We start from the raw sequence: 15,789 nt of genomic DNA on the forward strand, positions 1-15,789 counted from the left end.
ATATACTGTACTCTATGTCATCTACTGCATCTTTATGTAATACATGTATCACTAGCCACTTTAAACTATGCCACTTTGTTTATATACCCTACATTACTCATCTCATATGTCTATACTGTACTCGATACCATCTACTGCATCTTGCCTATGCCGTTGTGTACCATCACTCATTCATATATCTTTATGTACATATTCTTCATCCCTTTACACTTGTGTGTATAAGATAGTAGTTTTGGAATTGTTAGGTTAGATTACTCATTGGTTATTACTGCATTGTCGGACCTAGAAGCACAAGCATTTCGCTACACTCGCATTAACATCTGCTAACCACGTGTATGTGACAAATACAATTTGATTTGATTTGAACATTTGGCAACAATAATATTTATTGCAATTAGTGGCAAACAGTTCGCCCGAGTTTTTATTCCTGCAGACAATTCTCTCAAGATTCTATTTGAATCTGTAGCAAACCTGTGGCAACAATATTTATTGCCACTAGTGGCTAACAGTTTACCAGAAGCTACTTCTGGTGAACACAAGATCAGAGACCAGTAACTGTTGATGACCAATCAGGCGGATTAGGAAAATCTGTTGGAAAATGGAAACCAAGCTATTTAAACTCAGCTAAATTAATGTCCTCTCACTGTCAACTGCGCTTATTTTCAGCAAACTTAACAGGTGTAAATATTTGTATGACAATAACAAGATTCAACAACTGAGACATAAACTTAACAAGTTCAACAGACATGTGACTAACAGAAATGGAATAATGTGTCCCTGAACAAAGGAGGGGTCAAAATCAAAAGTAACCATCAGTATCTGGTGTGGCCACCAGCTGCATTAAGTACTGCAGTGCATCTCCTCCTCATAGACTGCACCAGATTTACCAGTTCTTGCTGTGAGATGTTACCCCACTCTTCCACCAAGACACCTGCAAGTTCCAGGTAATTTCTGGGGGGGATGGCCCTAGCCCTCACTCTCCCATCCAACAAGTCCCAGACGTGCTCAATGGGATTGAGATCCGGGCTCTTCACTGGCCATGGCAGAACACTGACATTCCTGTCTTGCAGGAAATCACGCACAGAACGAGCAATATGGCTGGTGGCATTGTTATGCTGGAGGGTCATGTCAGGATGAGCCTGCAGGAAAGGTACCACATGAGGGAGGAGGATGTCTTCCCTGTAACACACAGCGTTGAGATTGCCTGCAATGACAACAAGCTCAGTCCGATGATGCTGTGACACACCACCCTAGACCATGACGGACCCTCCACCTCCAAATCGATCCCGCTCCAGAGTACAGGCCTTGGTGTAACGCTCATTCCTTTGACGATAAACGTGAATCCGACCATCACCCTTGGTGAGACAAAACCGCGACTCGTCAGTGAAGAGCACTTCTTGCCAGTCCTGTCTGTTCCAGCGACGGAGGGTTTTGTGACCACTTGCCTTACTACAACAGGCCTACAAGCCCTCAGTCCAGCCTCTCTCAGCCTATTGCGGACAGTCTGAGCACTGATGGAGGGATTGTGCGTTCCTGGTGTAACTCGGGCAGTTGTTGTTGCCATACTGTACCTGTCCCGCAGGTGTGAAGTTCGGATGTACCGGTCCTGTGCAGGCGTTGTTACACATGGTCTGCCACTGCGAGGACGATCAGCTGTCCGTCCTGTCTCCCTGTAGTGCTGTCTAAGGCATCTCACAGTACGGACATTGCAATTTATTGCCCTGGCCACATCTGCAGTCCTCATGCCTCAATGCAGCATGCCTAAGGCACTTTCACACAGGTGAGCAGGGACCCTGGGCATCTTTCTTTTGGTGTTTTTCAGTCAGTAGAAAGGCCTCTTTAGTGTCATGTTTTCATAACTGTGACCTTAATTGCCTACCGTCTGTAAGTTGTTAGTGTCTTAACGACCGTTCCACAGGTGCATGTTCATTGATTGTTTATGGTTCATTGAACAAGCATGGGAAATGGTGTTTAAAACCTTTACAATGAAGATCTGTGAAGTTATTTGAATTTTTATGAATTATCTTTGAAAGACAGGGTCCTGAAAAAGACAGGGTTCTGAAACAGTTTATTTTTTTGCTGAGTTTAGTTAGTTTGCTACCTACCAAAGTTGTCTGGTGAGTGTCTAACTTATTAAACTTCCTAATAAACTTTTACATTTATTAGCTAAATGATTCCTAGTTAACGATGTCATGTTTTATGGGATAGAGTCAAATAAATTTTGTTAATACCAGTTTCAATTTGTCAGCTATCATATTTTTAAACAATTAATATGCTAGCTAGCTAACTAATGATTTGCCTAAACACGTATTTTTAGGTGAATATGTTGATGTCTTTTCATACCAATATGCATGTCAAAATGCTAGTCTCACAGTTCAATAGCATGTTAGCTAGCACAACAGCTAAGGTTGCAACAATAGGAGTTCATTTGACATCAAAGCAAAACTTAACTTTTGCAGATGGATACCCTTCCCCTACCAGTGGTGTTGGAAGAGGTTGTATTGGGAGGAGGATGCATCAGCACTAGAGGTCGACCGATTAATCGTAATGGCCGATTAATTAGGGCCGATTTCACGTTTTCATAACAATCGGAAATCGGGATTTTTGGACACCGATTTGGCCGTTTTTTGTTGTTGTTTATTTTACACCTTTATTGAATCTTTATTTAACTAGGCAAGTCAGTTAAGAACACATTCTTATTTTCAATGATGGCCTAGGAACGGTGGGTTAACTGCCTCGTTCAGGGGCAGAACGACAGATTTTTACCTTATCAGGGGATTCAATCTTGCAACCTTACAATTAACTAGTCCAACGCTCTAACCACCTGATTACATTGCACTTCACGAGGAGACTGCCTGTTATGTGAATGCAGTAAGCCACGGTAAGTTGCTAGCTAGCATTAAACGTATCTTATAAAAAACAATCAATCAATCATAATCACTAGTTAACTACACATGGTTGATGATATTACTAGTTTATCTAGCGTGTCCTGCGTTGCATATAATCGATGCGGCGCATATCGTTGTTACAATGTGTACCTAACCATAAACATCAATGCCTTTCTTAAAATCAATACACAGAAGTATATATTTTTAAACCTGTATATTTAGCTAAAAGAAATCCAGGTTAGCAGGCAATATTAACCAGGTGAAATTGTGTCACTTCTCTTGCGTTCATTGCAAGTAGAGTCAGTGTATATGCAACAGTTTGGGCCGCTGCGTGGTATGGAAAGGGAGAGATAAAGCTTTTTTCACCCCACCCCCAATTTATCACCTCTAAAATGAAAATAAAACACTACAAAAAGTTTATATAATGTGTTATTACATACCTATTTAAAGGTTTGTGTCAAATTTGAATGGGGTTTTTCAGGCAGGTCTAAAGTTATCTTCAGAAGAAGACAGCGGCTGTCGTGGCTTTTGAGAGTCATGTTGGCTTGATGACACAAAAAAAATGAACGCATTCAGTTGTACAATTGACTAGGTATCCCCATTACCCTGTCCCTTTCTTATTTTGAATCTGTGAGAGAGGCGCCACACCTGGTGGAGAGAGGCTTAGTTGCATTATGCGTGCTGTACGTTATGTCATCACACATCACAATTTAAAATACAGCATCGGAGGTGTCTGTTTTGTCAAATTTTCTCCAATACTATTGGGCCATTACCATGTCAATCAACGCTTGAATAGAAGTGTAGTTCACACCCCAGATGTTGATGCCAACACAGTCGCTCGCTACAGTCCCATTAGTTTTCATTGCAGCATTGTTTGAATGTCGCGGTTGCGTAAATTTGTACAGAATGGGATTAGCCAACAGTAACCTTTGAGCAAAGCATTGTTCTATCTGTAGTTAGAGCTCACCTTAAATTTGATGTAGCTAAGTTAGCTAGCTATACTATCTTTCAAAAAAAGAAATTATGTCAAGGTCAATGGACAGCTTTGTAAAGGATACGCTCAATGAGTGGAACCTAGCCTCATATTCCAAAGTTGGAGGGTAAGTAAAACTGAGAAATTCCTTTTTGAGAGTGAGTGGACAGAGCAGTGGGCAAAAACAAAACAGTTTTTTATTGACCCAGTGTAAATCAGAAACTACATGTACGTCTCCCACATTGTCATTGATAACCAATAGTACCTTAACGGAAACTTGAAAGACCTAACTTCATCAGAGTCTCTTAGAACCATGAAGCCAAAAATATTCTGTCCTTGAGCGAGGCAGTTAACAACAACTGCTCCACGGGCGCCGAAGATGTGGATTTAGGCAGTCCCCCACACCGTTCTGATTGTAGTGGAGGAGATAGACCAGGAAACGCTCTTGCTTTTGGACGACTCGACTATAGGCTGAAGTTAAAGAAGAAAATAAAATACTTACACGCAGTGAGTAAACGCCACCCTTTTCATACACGAAGGGGGGTCCCCGGGACACACGTGAATACATAGGACTGTGGAAACCCCAAGTGACACACCAAGTTTGAGCCATAGCCGGGTGTTGCCAGGTACACGTTGAAAGATTTGTTGTGAATTTTGAAAACTGATTGGTATAAGGAATGTATAATTCATTGAATATTTTGTGCTCACAACAGTGTCAAATGTGAGAGGGCAGCCCACATGACCCACGTGGCTAAAGAACAACATCTGGCCGGCAATCCATGTTGTGGAGTACCTGAAGGACACCGCAATCCAGAGGGCTCAGTGGACCAGACAGAATGGGGACAAGACAGTCGAGATAGTACGAGAGTATCCGCCTCTGCTGGATACTCCAGGCATGGTGGGTATTTTTTTTTTACAAAAACATTAAGACTTGAATTTGATTCTGTTTGCTGTGATTAACTAGCCTGGCTGACGGAACCCACGTAACTCACACCGCAGGGAGAGCTGTGAACACACTGATCTGGAAATGAGGCTGTTTGTTAATGCAATATTCTCTCATAAATTGTGCAATGGGGTTTGATTGGTTCTCTCAAATGATTTCTTTCTCCTAGGGGTTGAGACCTCATTGTTTGGATTAGAAAATCCAACCATCATAATAGAAGGGGGCAGCGCTCAGGGGCTCAGTGTGGCTGTGCGTGTGGGTGTTTGAGTGTGAAAGACAGAGAGCCAACTAGTAAAAGCACAGCCCCCTTGATTATCAATGCACTGTGCCGACAATATTAAAGAGCCATTCCAGACTGAGGTCAGGAGGACTTCGAGAGTTAGGTGTTAGCCAGACTAATGATTAAAAAGTAATTGTTTGTCCACTTTACTACAGATTGCTCAGGAATTCTCCAATTTAAACCTGGACTGCCTGGGGAAACTCACTGAGAACTGGATCGCTGTCTACAAGGACAAAAAAATTACTTTGCCAGCCGAGAGTAGCAGGCCCAAGATCTTTCTCTTCAAAGTGCAGGTATAGTTTGAAATGACTCTGCTGATGGTGCCTTAAATGCACATGAATTTTTAGTTATTCACTAAACATTCTCTTAAGATACACAAGGTGACATCGCTTTAAGACTTCTGCCAGTGGACCTCCCAACACCAGTCTACAAGATTGTCAGGAAGACATTCCGAGACAGCTTCGAAGAGACCAGAAAATCCTTCAATGACTTGCCTGCACGTTTAAATGGTGGATAGGCATAGGGAGATTGATGGGGAAATTAGATGATAGCATTTGTAAACCTTGAATGAAAGGAACAGCGTTCCAAATTCTGTAACGCATAACTCCCCAAATAAATGGAACACACAACAATAATTCAAAAGGGCTACATAGCGAACGTAACAAACACAAGTGTTTATTATGGATTCTCATGACCATTAAGTTGGCATAGGCTACACAGTGCATGCGAATTGACACGCTCTACTCTTGTGTGCACATTTTGACGCCGTTGACGCAGTTTCTCCGCCCGATTTGGGCTTTACACGCACGTATGTTTGTCTCAGATGGCAATCTGAGTGTGAACATCAAGTTCAGCTGAGGCTTTAGTCTCATGTTTGGACTGTTTGGTTGATGAAATAATATAAATCCATTTGAATCATCAATCCTATTATGAAATCTTGTTTAATGAAATGACACATACTTCAACAATAGGGCTTTGTTTAAATTTGCTATTAAAAAAATGCTCTGATGTTCTGAAATGCAGGCAATACAAATTCATTATTTGATATTCAATATTGTATCTTGATTGTGTGTAGGAAAATGAGAGGGTGGGATGGTAGAGAAGGCAAACATATATAAGCAAAATTAAAATTAGAATTACACTGAAAATAAACCAATGATTACATAAATGACCCAGCTGCTGGGTAGATCCCCCAACCCAATGTTCTGGGTTTGTCACAATGCAACACACTGGGTTGTTTTAACCCAGCAATAATATGGTCTAATTTACCTAGCAGTTGGGTCAAGCGCTCAACGCAAGGCACTACTTTAGAAGGACAACCCAACCCTACTGGGTTGAATTAACCCAATACTGTGCTTGTCCAATATTGACCCAGCATTGGGTTGTCAAAATGACCCAAATTGGGTTATTTTTAATGCAGCATGTTTTAGAGTGTAACAATAATTCATTTTGAAAAAACATTATGAATTGCCATATTAGGCATAAGTCTATTACTACCTTTTTTAAGTTGCCAAAATAAAATGTTTTCAGTATCCTAATTTCGTATGTTTTGTGATTTCTGATTGTTTCAGTTCATGCATTCAACAAGCGTTGTACTTCCACAGGGCCGTCATTTCCAAAGTTCACTCACAAAGGCAATACTTATGAACTGGGTTTGATTTAGTTTTTGTTTTAATTATTTACATTTTGTTAATTATCTTTTATTAAACTCCCATTGGTTGAAATCTATTGCTCAGTTAACACTTGGCTCATGTAAATCATTTTATAGTTGTCCCTTTAAACATTCTAAGGTCAACATGCCATAGTGTTCACATTTCTCTCAAGTAAATGTTGTAGCTACATAAAAAGATTAAATAAACAATTTATTTGGGAAATATCCCGTATTTGCTCTTTTCTTCATTACCATAGTGATGATTTCAAGTTGTATAGGATTTATTTTTTATCTGTTAAGACATTGAACATGTTGTTTATTATATTTACTATATTAGTATGTTTTGTTTCTTTTCTCAGAAAGTTCATTTAAAGTTGTGATTTTGTTTATGTTGATACAACATTTCAATGTTAACACACAATAACCAAAACCCTGATCTAATTTGCATATTCATACTGAGTTTGCAGCACATTTGCGGCAAACAGTAGAATGTTCGCCACAAGTTTTCCAGAATATGTATATGTACTGCAACATTTGGCCACAAAACGAATTTGCATGTGAAAATATGAGCTTGCCTCAAATTTGAGACAAATTGCCCAAAGGTTTGCCACAACTGTTTGCGTAGAAGCCTATTATTCCTGTAAGGGTTGTGATTGAAAGATATACACTATGGACGTTCAGTTGCTAATAATCACGCGTATATGATATACAGTGCATTTGGAAAATATTCAGACCCCTTAACTTTTCCCACATATTGTTACGTTACAGCCTTATTCTAAAATTGATTGAATCATTTTTTCCCTTCATCAATCTACACACAACACCCCACAATGACAAATACGTTTTTTGGGGGGAAAGAACAAAGAAAAGAACTAACTGAAATATCACATTTACATAAGTATTCAGAAGATTTACTCAGTACATTGTTGAAGCACCTTTGGCAGCGATTACAGACTCGAGTTTTCTTGGGTATGACACTACAAGCTTGGCACACCTGTATTTGGGGAGTTTCTCCCATTCTTCTCTGCAGATCACATTCTGTCAGGTTGGATGGGGAGCATCGCTGTACAGATATTTTCAGGTCTCTCCAGAGATGTTAGATCGGGTTCATGTCCGGGCTCTGGCTGGACCACTCAAGGACATTCAGAGATTTGTCCTGACGCCAATCCTGTGTTGTCTTGGCTGTGTGCTTAGGGTCGTTGTGCTGTTGGACGGAGAACCTTTATCCCAGTCTGAGATCCTGAGCACTCTGGAGCAGGTTTTCATTAAGGATCTCTTTGTACTTTGCTCCCTTCATCTTTCCCTCGATCCTGACTAGACTCCCAGTCCCTGCCGCTGAAAAACCTTGGCCAGGTGATGAGAGCGGGGCCTGGTTTCCGCCAGACATGATGCTAGGCATTCAGGCCAAAGAGTTCAACATTGGTTTCATCAAACCAGAGAATCATGTTTCTCATGGTCTGAGAGACCTTTAGGTGCCTTTGGGCAAACTCCAAGCGGGTTGTCATGTGCCTTTTACTGAGGAGTGGCTTCCGTCTGGCCACTCTACCATATTGACTGATTGGTGGAGTGCTGCAGAGATGATCGTCCTTCTGGAAGGTTCTCCCATCTCCACAGACGAACTCTGGAGTGTTGTCAGAGTGACCATCGGGTTCTTGGTCACCTACCTGACCAAGGCCCTTCTCCCCTGATTGCTCAGTTTGGCAGGGCGGCCAGCTCTAAGAAGTGTCTTGGTGGTTCCAAACTTCTTCCATTTAAGAATGATAGAGGCCACTGTGTTCTTGGGGACCGTCAATGCTGCATACATTTTTGTACTCTATCCCAGATCTGTGCCTTGACACAACCCTGTCTTGGAGGTCTATGGACATCTCTTTCAACCTCACTGCTTGGTTTTTGCTCTGACAAATGTGTGTGCCTTTCCAAATCATGTCCAATCAATTTAATTTACCACAGGCGGACTTCAATTAATTTGTAGAAACATCTTAAGGATGATCTATAGAAACAGGATGCACCTGAGCTCAATTTCGAGTCTCATAGCAAAGGGTCTGAATACTTATGTAAATAGGATAGGTTTTTAATTCCCAATACATTTGCAAACATTTCTAAAAACCTGTTTTTGCTTTGTCATTACGGGGTATTGTGTGTAGATTGATGAGGAAGAAAATGCATGAACAGCGATGCTCCCCATCAAACCTGATAGCTTGATCTGCAGAGAAGAATGGGAGAAACTCCCCAAATAAAGGTGTGCCAAGCTTGTAGAGTCAAACCCAAGAAGACTCGAGGTTGTAATCGCTGCCAAAGGTGTTTCAACAAAGTACTGAGTAAATATCCAGAATACTTATGTAAATATTTGACATTGACATTATAGGGTATTGTGTGTAGATTGATGAGGGATTTATTTGTATTAAATCCATTTTAAAAGAAGGCTGTAAAGTTACAAAATGTGAATAAAGTGAAGGGGTCTGAATCCTTTCTGAATGCACTGTAATGTGAATCAATGTCTTATTTCATGATACTACACAAATCCTTTGTTTCACACAAACATTGCATGCTTTTACTCATGGGTGTGGGGAGGTGTGACCCATTCTGTCCAATGAGGTCATTTCTGGACAATATTTTTGCAAGTAAAAACATGGTTACACTTTAGAAAAGGGAGCACATTTTTAAGGCACTGTGTCCTTATTAGTCCCACATTGAGACAGCTTACTAAGAGTATGTTTGTTGTGTAACTTGCCCCTTATTAAATACTAATATGTCTCTATTATGACTAATAATGAGCTTATTAAGGATTGGCCAGTAACACATGATTGAAAAAGAAAAATACTTAAAACTTTTTCGGCGTCCGCCGGGCCAAATTCACATAGATATATGAGTTATAGATCTGTAATTCGCATTGAAAGCAAGTATAAGAAGCGTAGATCTGTTTTATGTGTGGTATTTATATTTTTCCCCATTCTAAACTTTCGATTTTGGTTATGATTTAGACGGTACAATGATTCTCTACACAATGACTGCTTGTTTTCTCACATAAACTGAAATTAGGCTAACTATTCAAATTTTTGCAACCAGCAGCTGAGCCATTTCTGCATATTGCACCTTTAATAAAAAGGCCTAATCTATTGCTAATAAGATATAATAAAGACCTTATTAGCTACTTGTATATACACTTATAAAATACTCATTAGTGGCTAATATATGCACCTTAAAAGAAATTGTCACAAATATATTGTTGGTTGATATATCCATGTAGGGAGATTAAACTACTGCTGCCTACTGCCTACATGTTGGTTTAATGTGGACTGTCCTAAATGATCACATCACAGTGTTTTATTAATCTCTGCACACAAGGTATGCAAAGATCTGTTCGACTATGAGTGCAAATGACCACATTTGCCAGGCATGTCATTGTTAAAAACACATGTGCTTTATCAAACATTGGATTTGGAGCATTGCCAAGGACTTAACATATAAGTACCTCAAGAAAGCAAAAGGTTCAACAGATCCTCACTGAAACCTTACTACAACAGACATGATGTACCTGCTGACGATCCCTCTACTGATGCTACTTCAGACATCATGCACCACCACTTCGGCACTTGATTCTGTAAAGAAGGTTGGGCAGGCAAGTGCTCCAAAAGTTGTCACAGTTAATGAGTTGAGAAATAGGGCTCAGTTCAATGCCAGAAACTGCAAGGAAGTTAAGGATAAATATGGTCAAACTGAGAACGGCCTGTACTACCTGACCACAGCTACTGGGGTGGTCTACCAGACCTTCTGCGACATGACCACAGCGGGCGGCGGCTGGACTCTGGTGGCAAGCGTGCATGAAGACAACATCTACAGGAAGTGGGCAACTGGGCAAACAGGAAGACTTTCGGAACAGTGGAGGCAGCCACGGACGACGACTTCAAGAATCCTGGCTACTACGACATCGAAGCAGAAGACATGTCGGTGTGGCATGTTCCCAACAACACTCCGGTCAACCACTGGAACCTGGCCGCCATCATGCGCTACCACACTGACAGGCACTTCCTCCATCTGTACGGGGGAAACCTGTACCAACTCTTCCACAGCTACCCGGTCGAGTACAACGTTGGTGCACACCTGTCCGACAATGGTCCCTCCATTCCCATAGTGTATGACCTTGGGGACAAAGAGTCTACCAAAAATGTATACGGCCCTTACTCTGGAGGGGAGAATGAAGGAGGCTTCATCAGTTTCAGAGCCATAAACCATGAACGGGCGGCCACAGCCATCTGCTCTGGGGTCAAACCCAAAGGTGGTAATGTTGAACATTACTGTATAGGTGGATGTGGGTTTTTCCCTGAGGCTAACCCTCTTCAATGTGGGGATTTCACTGGCTTTGCCTGGAATGGCTATGGGACCCATGTAGGCTTTAGTGCATCAAAACAGATGCTTGAGTCAGCTGTCTTACTCTTTTACTGCTAATGCACCATGCATTTACTTATTTGGGTTGTTTTATTGATTGAACGGTTTTTGGGTACAGATTAAAACAATACATTTAAAAGTCATTTTGGTAATACTTTTTATTTGTTTTTCTCTATTAATTCCATTACTATAAAGAAACAGTATAAAGCATCAACCATTCCATGCGTCATAAAAAGATGTGCGTCTTATACACTCATTAAATGCTTATAGTTGATATTGTGACATATATTATTATGTCACGTGAGGGTCATAACTGAAATACTGTAAGGTTACTGTAATCTACTTTGTGACATCTGTTGTGTTGGGGTGATGGGGGTTGGAACGTCTGTATGGATTGTGTGTGCTTGTTTGAACTTTCTTTCTGCAATAAAGTAGTCCATAGATTTGAGAGCATGAAATGAGCCTACTGTACTTTTTCATCAGAATCTTTCTTTGGTGGGTGGGTTAAGGTGAACTTACTCCTCCATATGGGTCTATCTTTGCCTACAACAACCAACACAACCCCTGGGACCTTGGCAGAACTTTGTCTATGAGATAGAATACCTACTCACCATCTCTCTAAGAAGGAGAAGGAGAGAGAGAAGGCGAGAGAGAGAGAGAGAGAGATCAGGCGAAAGAGAGAAGGTGAGAGAGAGAGAGGGAGACAGAGGAGAAAGGACATCGAGAGGACGTGTTCTGAGTGCCGTAATGATACCCCAGTGTTTTCACACGACTAGCTGTGTGATGTTTTGAAATGTAGATATACAGTACATGCTGCTGGCTGTCAGATTAAAACATGTTTGTCTCTTGAAGAAAGACACTTGACATGATCGTATCCAACTAATGGCGCTCCTCTGGGACACACACACACACACACAGCCAAGAGGCGGCAGGCGACATAATGATGAAGAGAAGAAAAGCCACCAGCCTAGCCGAGTCTCAGAATGTCCATGGCCGTACAGCATCATTATTTCTGGGTCTGTTTCCCTGGTTGAAGCTTTCCGGGAAGGTTGAGAGCCAGAGATGTTCCCACCACCCTCAGAGGAAAAGACACATAACTAGGGTGTTCTGGCTAACACACTCACCTTGTGTTAGGATCACAGTCACATACAACTGTACACAAACACACATACACATATGCACACGCATATAGGCAAATGGCTGAAAGGCTGTGCATAGACAGAAGGTCTTATGTATGGTGGTGACAGAGCAGTGTGTGTGTGTGTGTGTGTGTGTGTGTGTGTGTGTGTGTGTGTGTGTGTGTGTGTGTGTGTGTGTGTGTGTGTGTGTGTGTGTGTGTGTGTGTGTGTGTGTGTGTGTGTGTGTGTGTGTGTGTGTGTGTGTGTGTGTGTGCGTGTGTGTGTATCAAAGCGCCGATGAGCAACACAGGGGTAGCCTGCAGGCTAGCACATTACTTACGGAGGGAACCCTGACACACACACACACACACACCTCAATCTCTCAAGATGAGTAACAGTGGGGTCCGAAATGATCAATACCCTTGATAAAGATGAGCAAAACATTGGGAAGTTATATTATTTTACACTAACTGCTCACCTTTATCAAGGGTGTCGATAATGTTGGACTTCAAACCCTTTGAAAACCTGTGGTTTGAAATGAAGAGAGCAGTCATTAACCGCAGACAAAGGATATCAAGGAACTGAAAAGATTCTGTATGGAGGAATGGTCTAAGATCCCTCCCAATGTGTTCTCCAACTCATAAAACATTTCAGAAAAAGGCTCAGTGCAGTTATCCTGGCAAGGTGTGGTGTTGAAAACAGTGTCAATCTGAGATTAAAAAAAAAAAAAATACTTGTTAAATAAAATCTCTTTCTCTGAGCAATTAGTCTTAGTATAAAATAATATAATTTGCCAATTTTTTTAAGCATACAATACAGTGAAGTATTTTAATTATTTATTTTATACAGTCATTTTTGCTCATCTTGGTCAAGTGTCAATAATTTCTGACCCCAATGTATGTCATGGTCATGGATACAAACTCTACATGTAACAGGGTTGGTTATGTTTCCACTTGCCTCTAAAGAAAGGTCTATTTAATGTTCAAGCATTCTTCTTGGTTGGTTCAATTCCAATGACAATTCCGATGATGTTGTGATTGGCCCCGCTTGCAGATAGGGGGAGATCGCGAACGTCAGGTCTCATCCAAATGAAAATGTGATGCAAGGGGTAGGTCACGATCTGAATACTGTTTTCTATGTTATATTTTACAATGCTGTATATAAGTGTGTTAGCTAGCATGCTGGTCCCATAAGCCCACTGCTAACACAGTTGTTTTCATACTACAGATTATACCATCGACAGCCATCAACATCATCAAGCCCTGCACAACTAACGTGCTGTTTCCTATGTAACAACAGCAGATAATAAATAATGCTCAACTGGGACCACTGGCTGGGGTGATTTATTTGGACAAAACACAACGCAAGGAGAGTACGATCAACATCTGTTACATACATAGGACACTGAGTTATGTGCACCTTTGCCCAATCTGAAGCTAACTGATAGTGAGGTCTATGGAGAGGGAGGAAAAACACATGAGACAGTGAGGGAGTGTCAAAGCCTGAGGACTAATTAGATAGTCGCTAAACGCTCCATCTGGCCACTACTCTCAGGGTTCAGAAGGTAGTAGAAGAAGGGAGGAGGGATAAGAAGGTAGATGTATTCTACCTGGCTGGCATGAAAAGTGTTCCTATAGTCTCTGTCCTCAACCTATAGGTGAACGGGTCCTATAGTATGGGTGTCAGGGGAGAGACATTATGACCCTGGTACATCAGGTTTCCACCTGTCAGTACTGCAGAGGAGAAAGCAGGCAGGGTCATGGTCCCCTTCTCTCTGTCTCTCCCCATCCATTCTTCCTCTCCCACCTCATCCTCCTTCCCCCTTCCCTCCTCTCTCCCTCCCGCCCCCTTCCCTCCTCTCCTCTCCCGCCCCCTTCCCTCCTCTCCTCTCCCGCGCCCTTCCCTACTCTCCTCTCCCGCTCGCCCCCTTCCCTACTCTCCCGCCTGCCCCCTTCCCTCCTCTCCCGCCCACCTGCCCCTTACCCTCCTCTCCTCTCCCGCTCGCCCCCTTCCCTACTCTCCCGCCTGTCCCCTTCCCTTCTCTTCCGCTCACCTGCCCCTTACCCTCCCCTCCTCTCCCGCCCACCTGCCCCCTACCCTCCTCTCCTCTCCCGCCCCCTTCCCTTCCCTACTCTCCTCTCCCGCCCGCCCGCCCCTTCCCTCCTCTCCCGCCTGCCTGCCCCCTTCCCTCCTCTCCTCTCCCGTACCCCCCCTCTCCTCTCCCGCCTGCCTGCCCCCTTCCCTCCTCTCCTCTCCCGTACCCCCCCTCTCCTCTCCCGCCAGCCTGTCCCCTTCCCCCCTCTCTCGCCCTCCCTCCCCCTTCCCATCTCTCTCGCCCTCCCGACCCCTTCCCTCCTCTCTTGCCCTCCATCCCCCTTCCCTGCTCTCTCACCCTCCCTCCCCCCTCTTCCGCCTGCCCCCTTCCCTCCTCTCCCCTCCCGCCCCCTCCTCTCCTCTCCCCTCCCGCCCCCTTCCCTCCTCTCCTCTCCCTCCTCTCCTCTCCCGCCCCCTTCCCTCCTCACCCCCCCTTCTCTCTCACCCTTCCTCCCTCCCTCACCCCCCTTCTCTCTTGCCCTCCCCCTTCCCTCACCCCCCCTTGTCTCTTGCCCTCCCCCTTCCCTCCTCTCTCAACCGCCCTCCCTTCCCTCACCTCTCACCATCCCTCACCCCCCCTCCCTCTCTTCCTTTTAGCCAGAAGTAGCTCAGTGGTGTGAGAGGGATATAAACCTAGCTGAGCCCCAAGTCAGACTCACTAGCTATAAACCCCAGCTCAGCTGCAGACTCACTAGCCTGGCTAAAGTGGATTTGGGAAGAGAATTAGAAACCCTGTTAATCCCCTATTGTCATCGCTCCATAGCACGCTGCACACAGAGGAAAGATAATTACTGTATTTGGAACAGAAAATAGAGACAATTTGCCACATTTAAATTCATTAATGACTGCTACGTGGTTTCATATCTTTTTCTCTGAATAATGATAAAAGTGGGTTATTTTTTGCTGTTTAGGTTCAAAGTGGAACCGATGCATACAGGGCTGGTCATTTATTATGTAAGGATCAATCTCATTCCATGGAGGGCCGAGTGTCTGCGGGTTTTCGCTCCTTCCTTGTACTTGACTGATGAATTAAGAACAATAATTAAGAAGGAACTTCCCTCATCTGGTTGTCTAGGTCTTAATTGTAAAGCAAAAGCAAAAACCAGCAGACACTCTGGCCTCCATGGAATGAGTTTGACACTGCTGATTTAAGGCATTCCACACAGTTATAGTGATACTGAGTCATTACCCTTTGAGAAAGTGAAATCATATTCAGAACTACATGAAAGGCAGGAGTAGGGCTGTTGCGGCGACCGTATTACCACCACACCGGTGGTCACATGTCATGAATGCAGTCAAATTTAACGTGACCGTTTATTCATGGTAATTAGGTCTCTTCAAGCTCTGATGCTGCTGATGGTCATTAGTAGCCTACCAAACTTGCTAACGGCCAGGTACTCAGCACTCTATTGTCCCTCTAATCACTCTGGCATCAATGAAGATGAAATCAAAAATC

The 15,789-nt window shown here is 42.9% G+C and overlaps 1 protein-coding gene and 1 pseudogene across 1 annotated transcript in view; one reads left to right on the plus strand and one right to left on the minus strand.

Annotated features, from left to right (window-relative positions):
- LOC109904417 (receptor-type tyrosine-protein phosphatase U-like) overlaps nt 1–15,789 on the minus strand; it is a 268,951-nt gene that overhangs the window by 224,727 nt on the left and 28,435 nt on the right.
- LOC116353496 (intelectin-like) lies at nt 10,262–11,181 on the plus strand (annotated as a pseudogene).

This window comes from Oncorhynchus kisutch, linkage group LG14 (genome assembly GCF_002021735.2).
Source record: "Oncorhynchus kisutch isolate 150728-3 linkage group LG14, Okis_V2, whole genome shotgun sequence".
Lineage (NCBI taxonomy): Eukaryota > Metazoa > Chordata > Actinopteri > Salmoniformes > Salmonidae > Oncorhynchus > Oncorhynchus kisutch.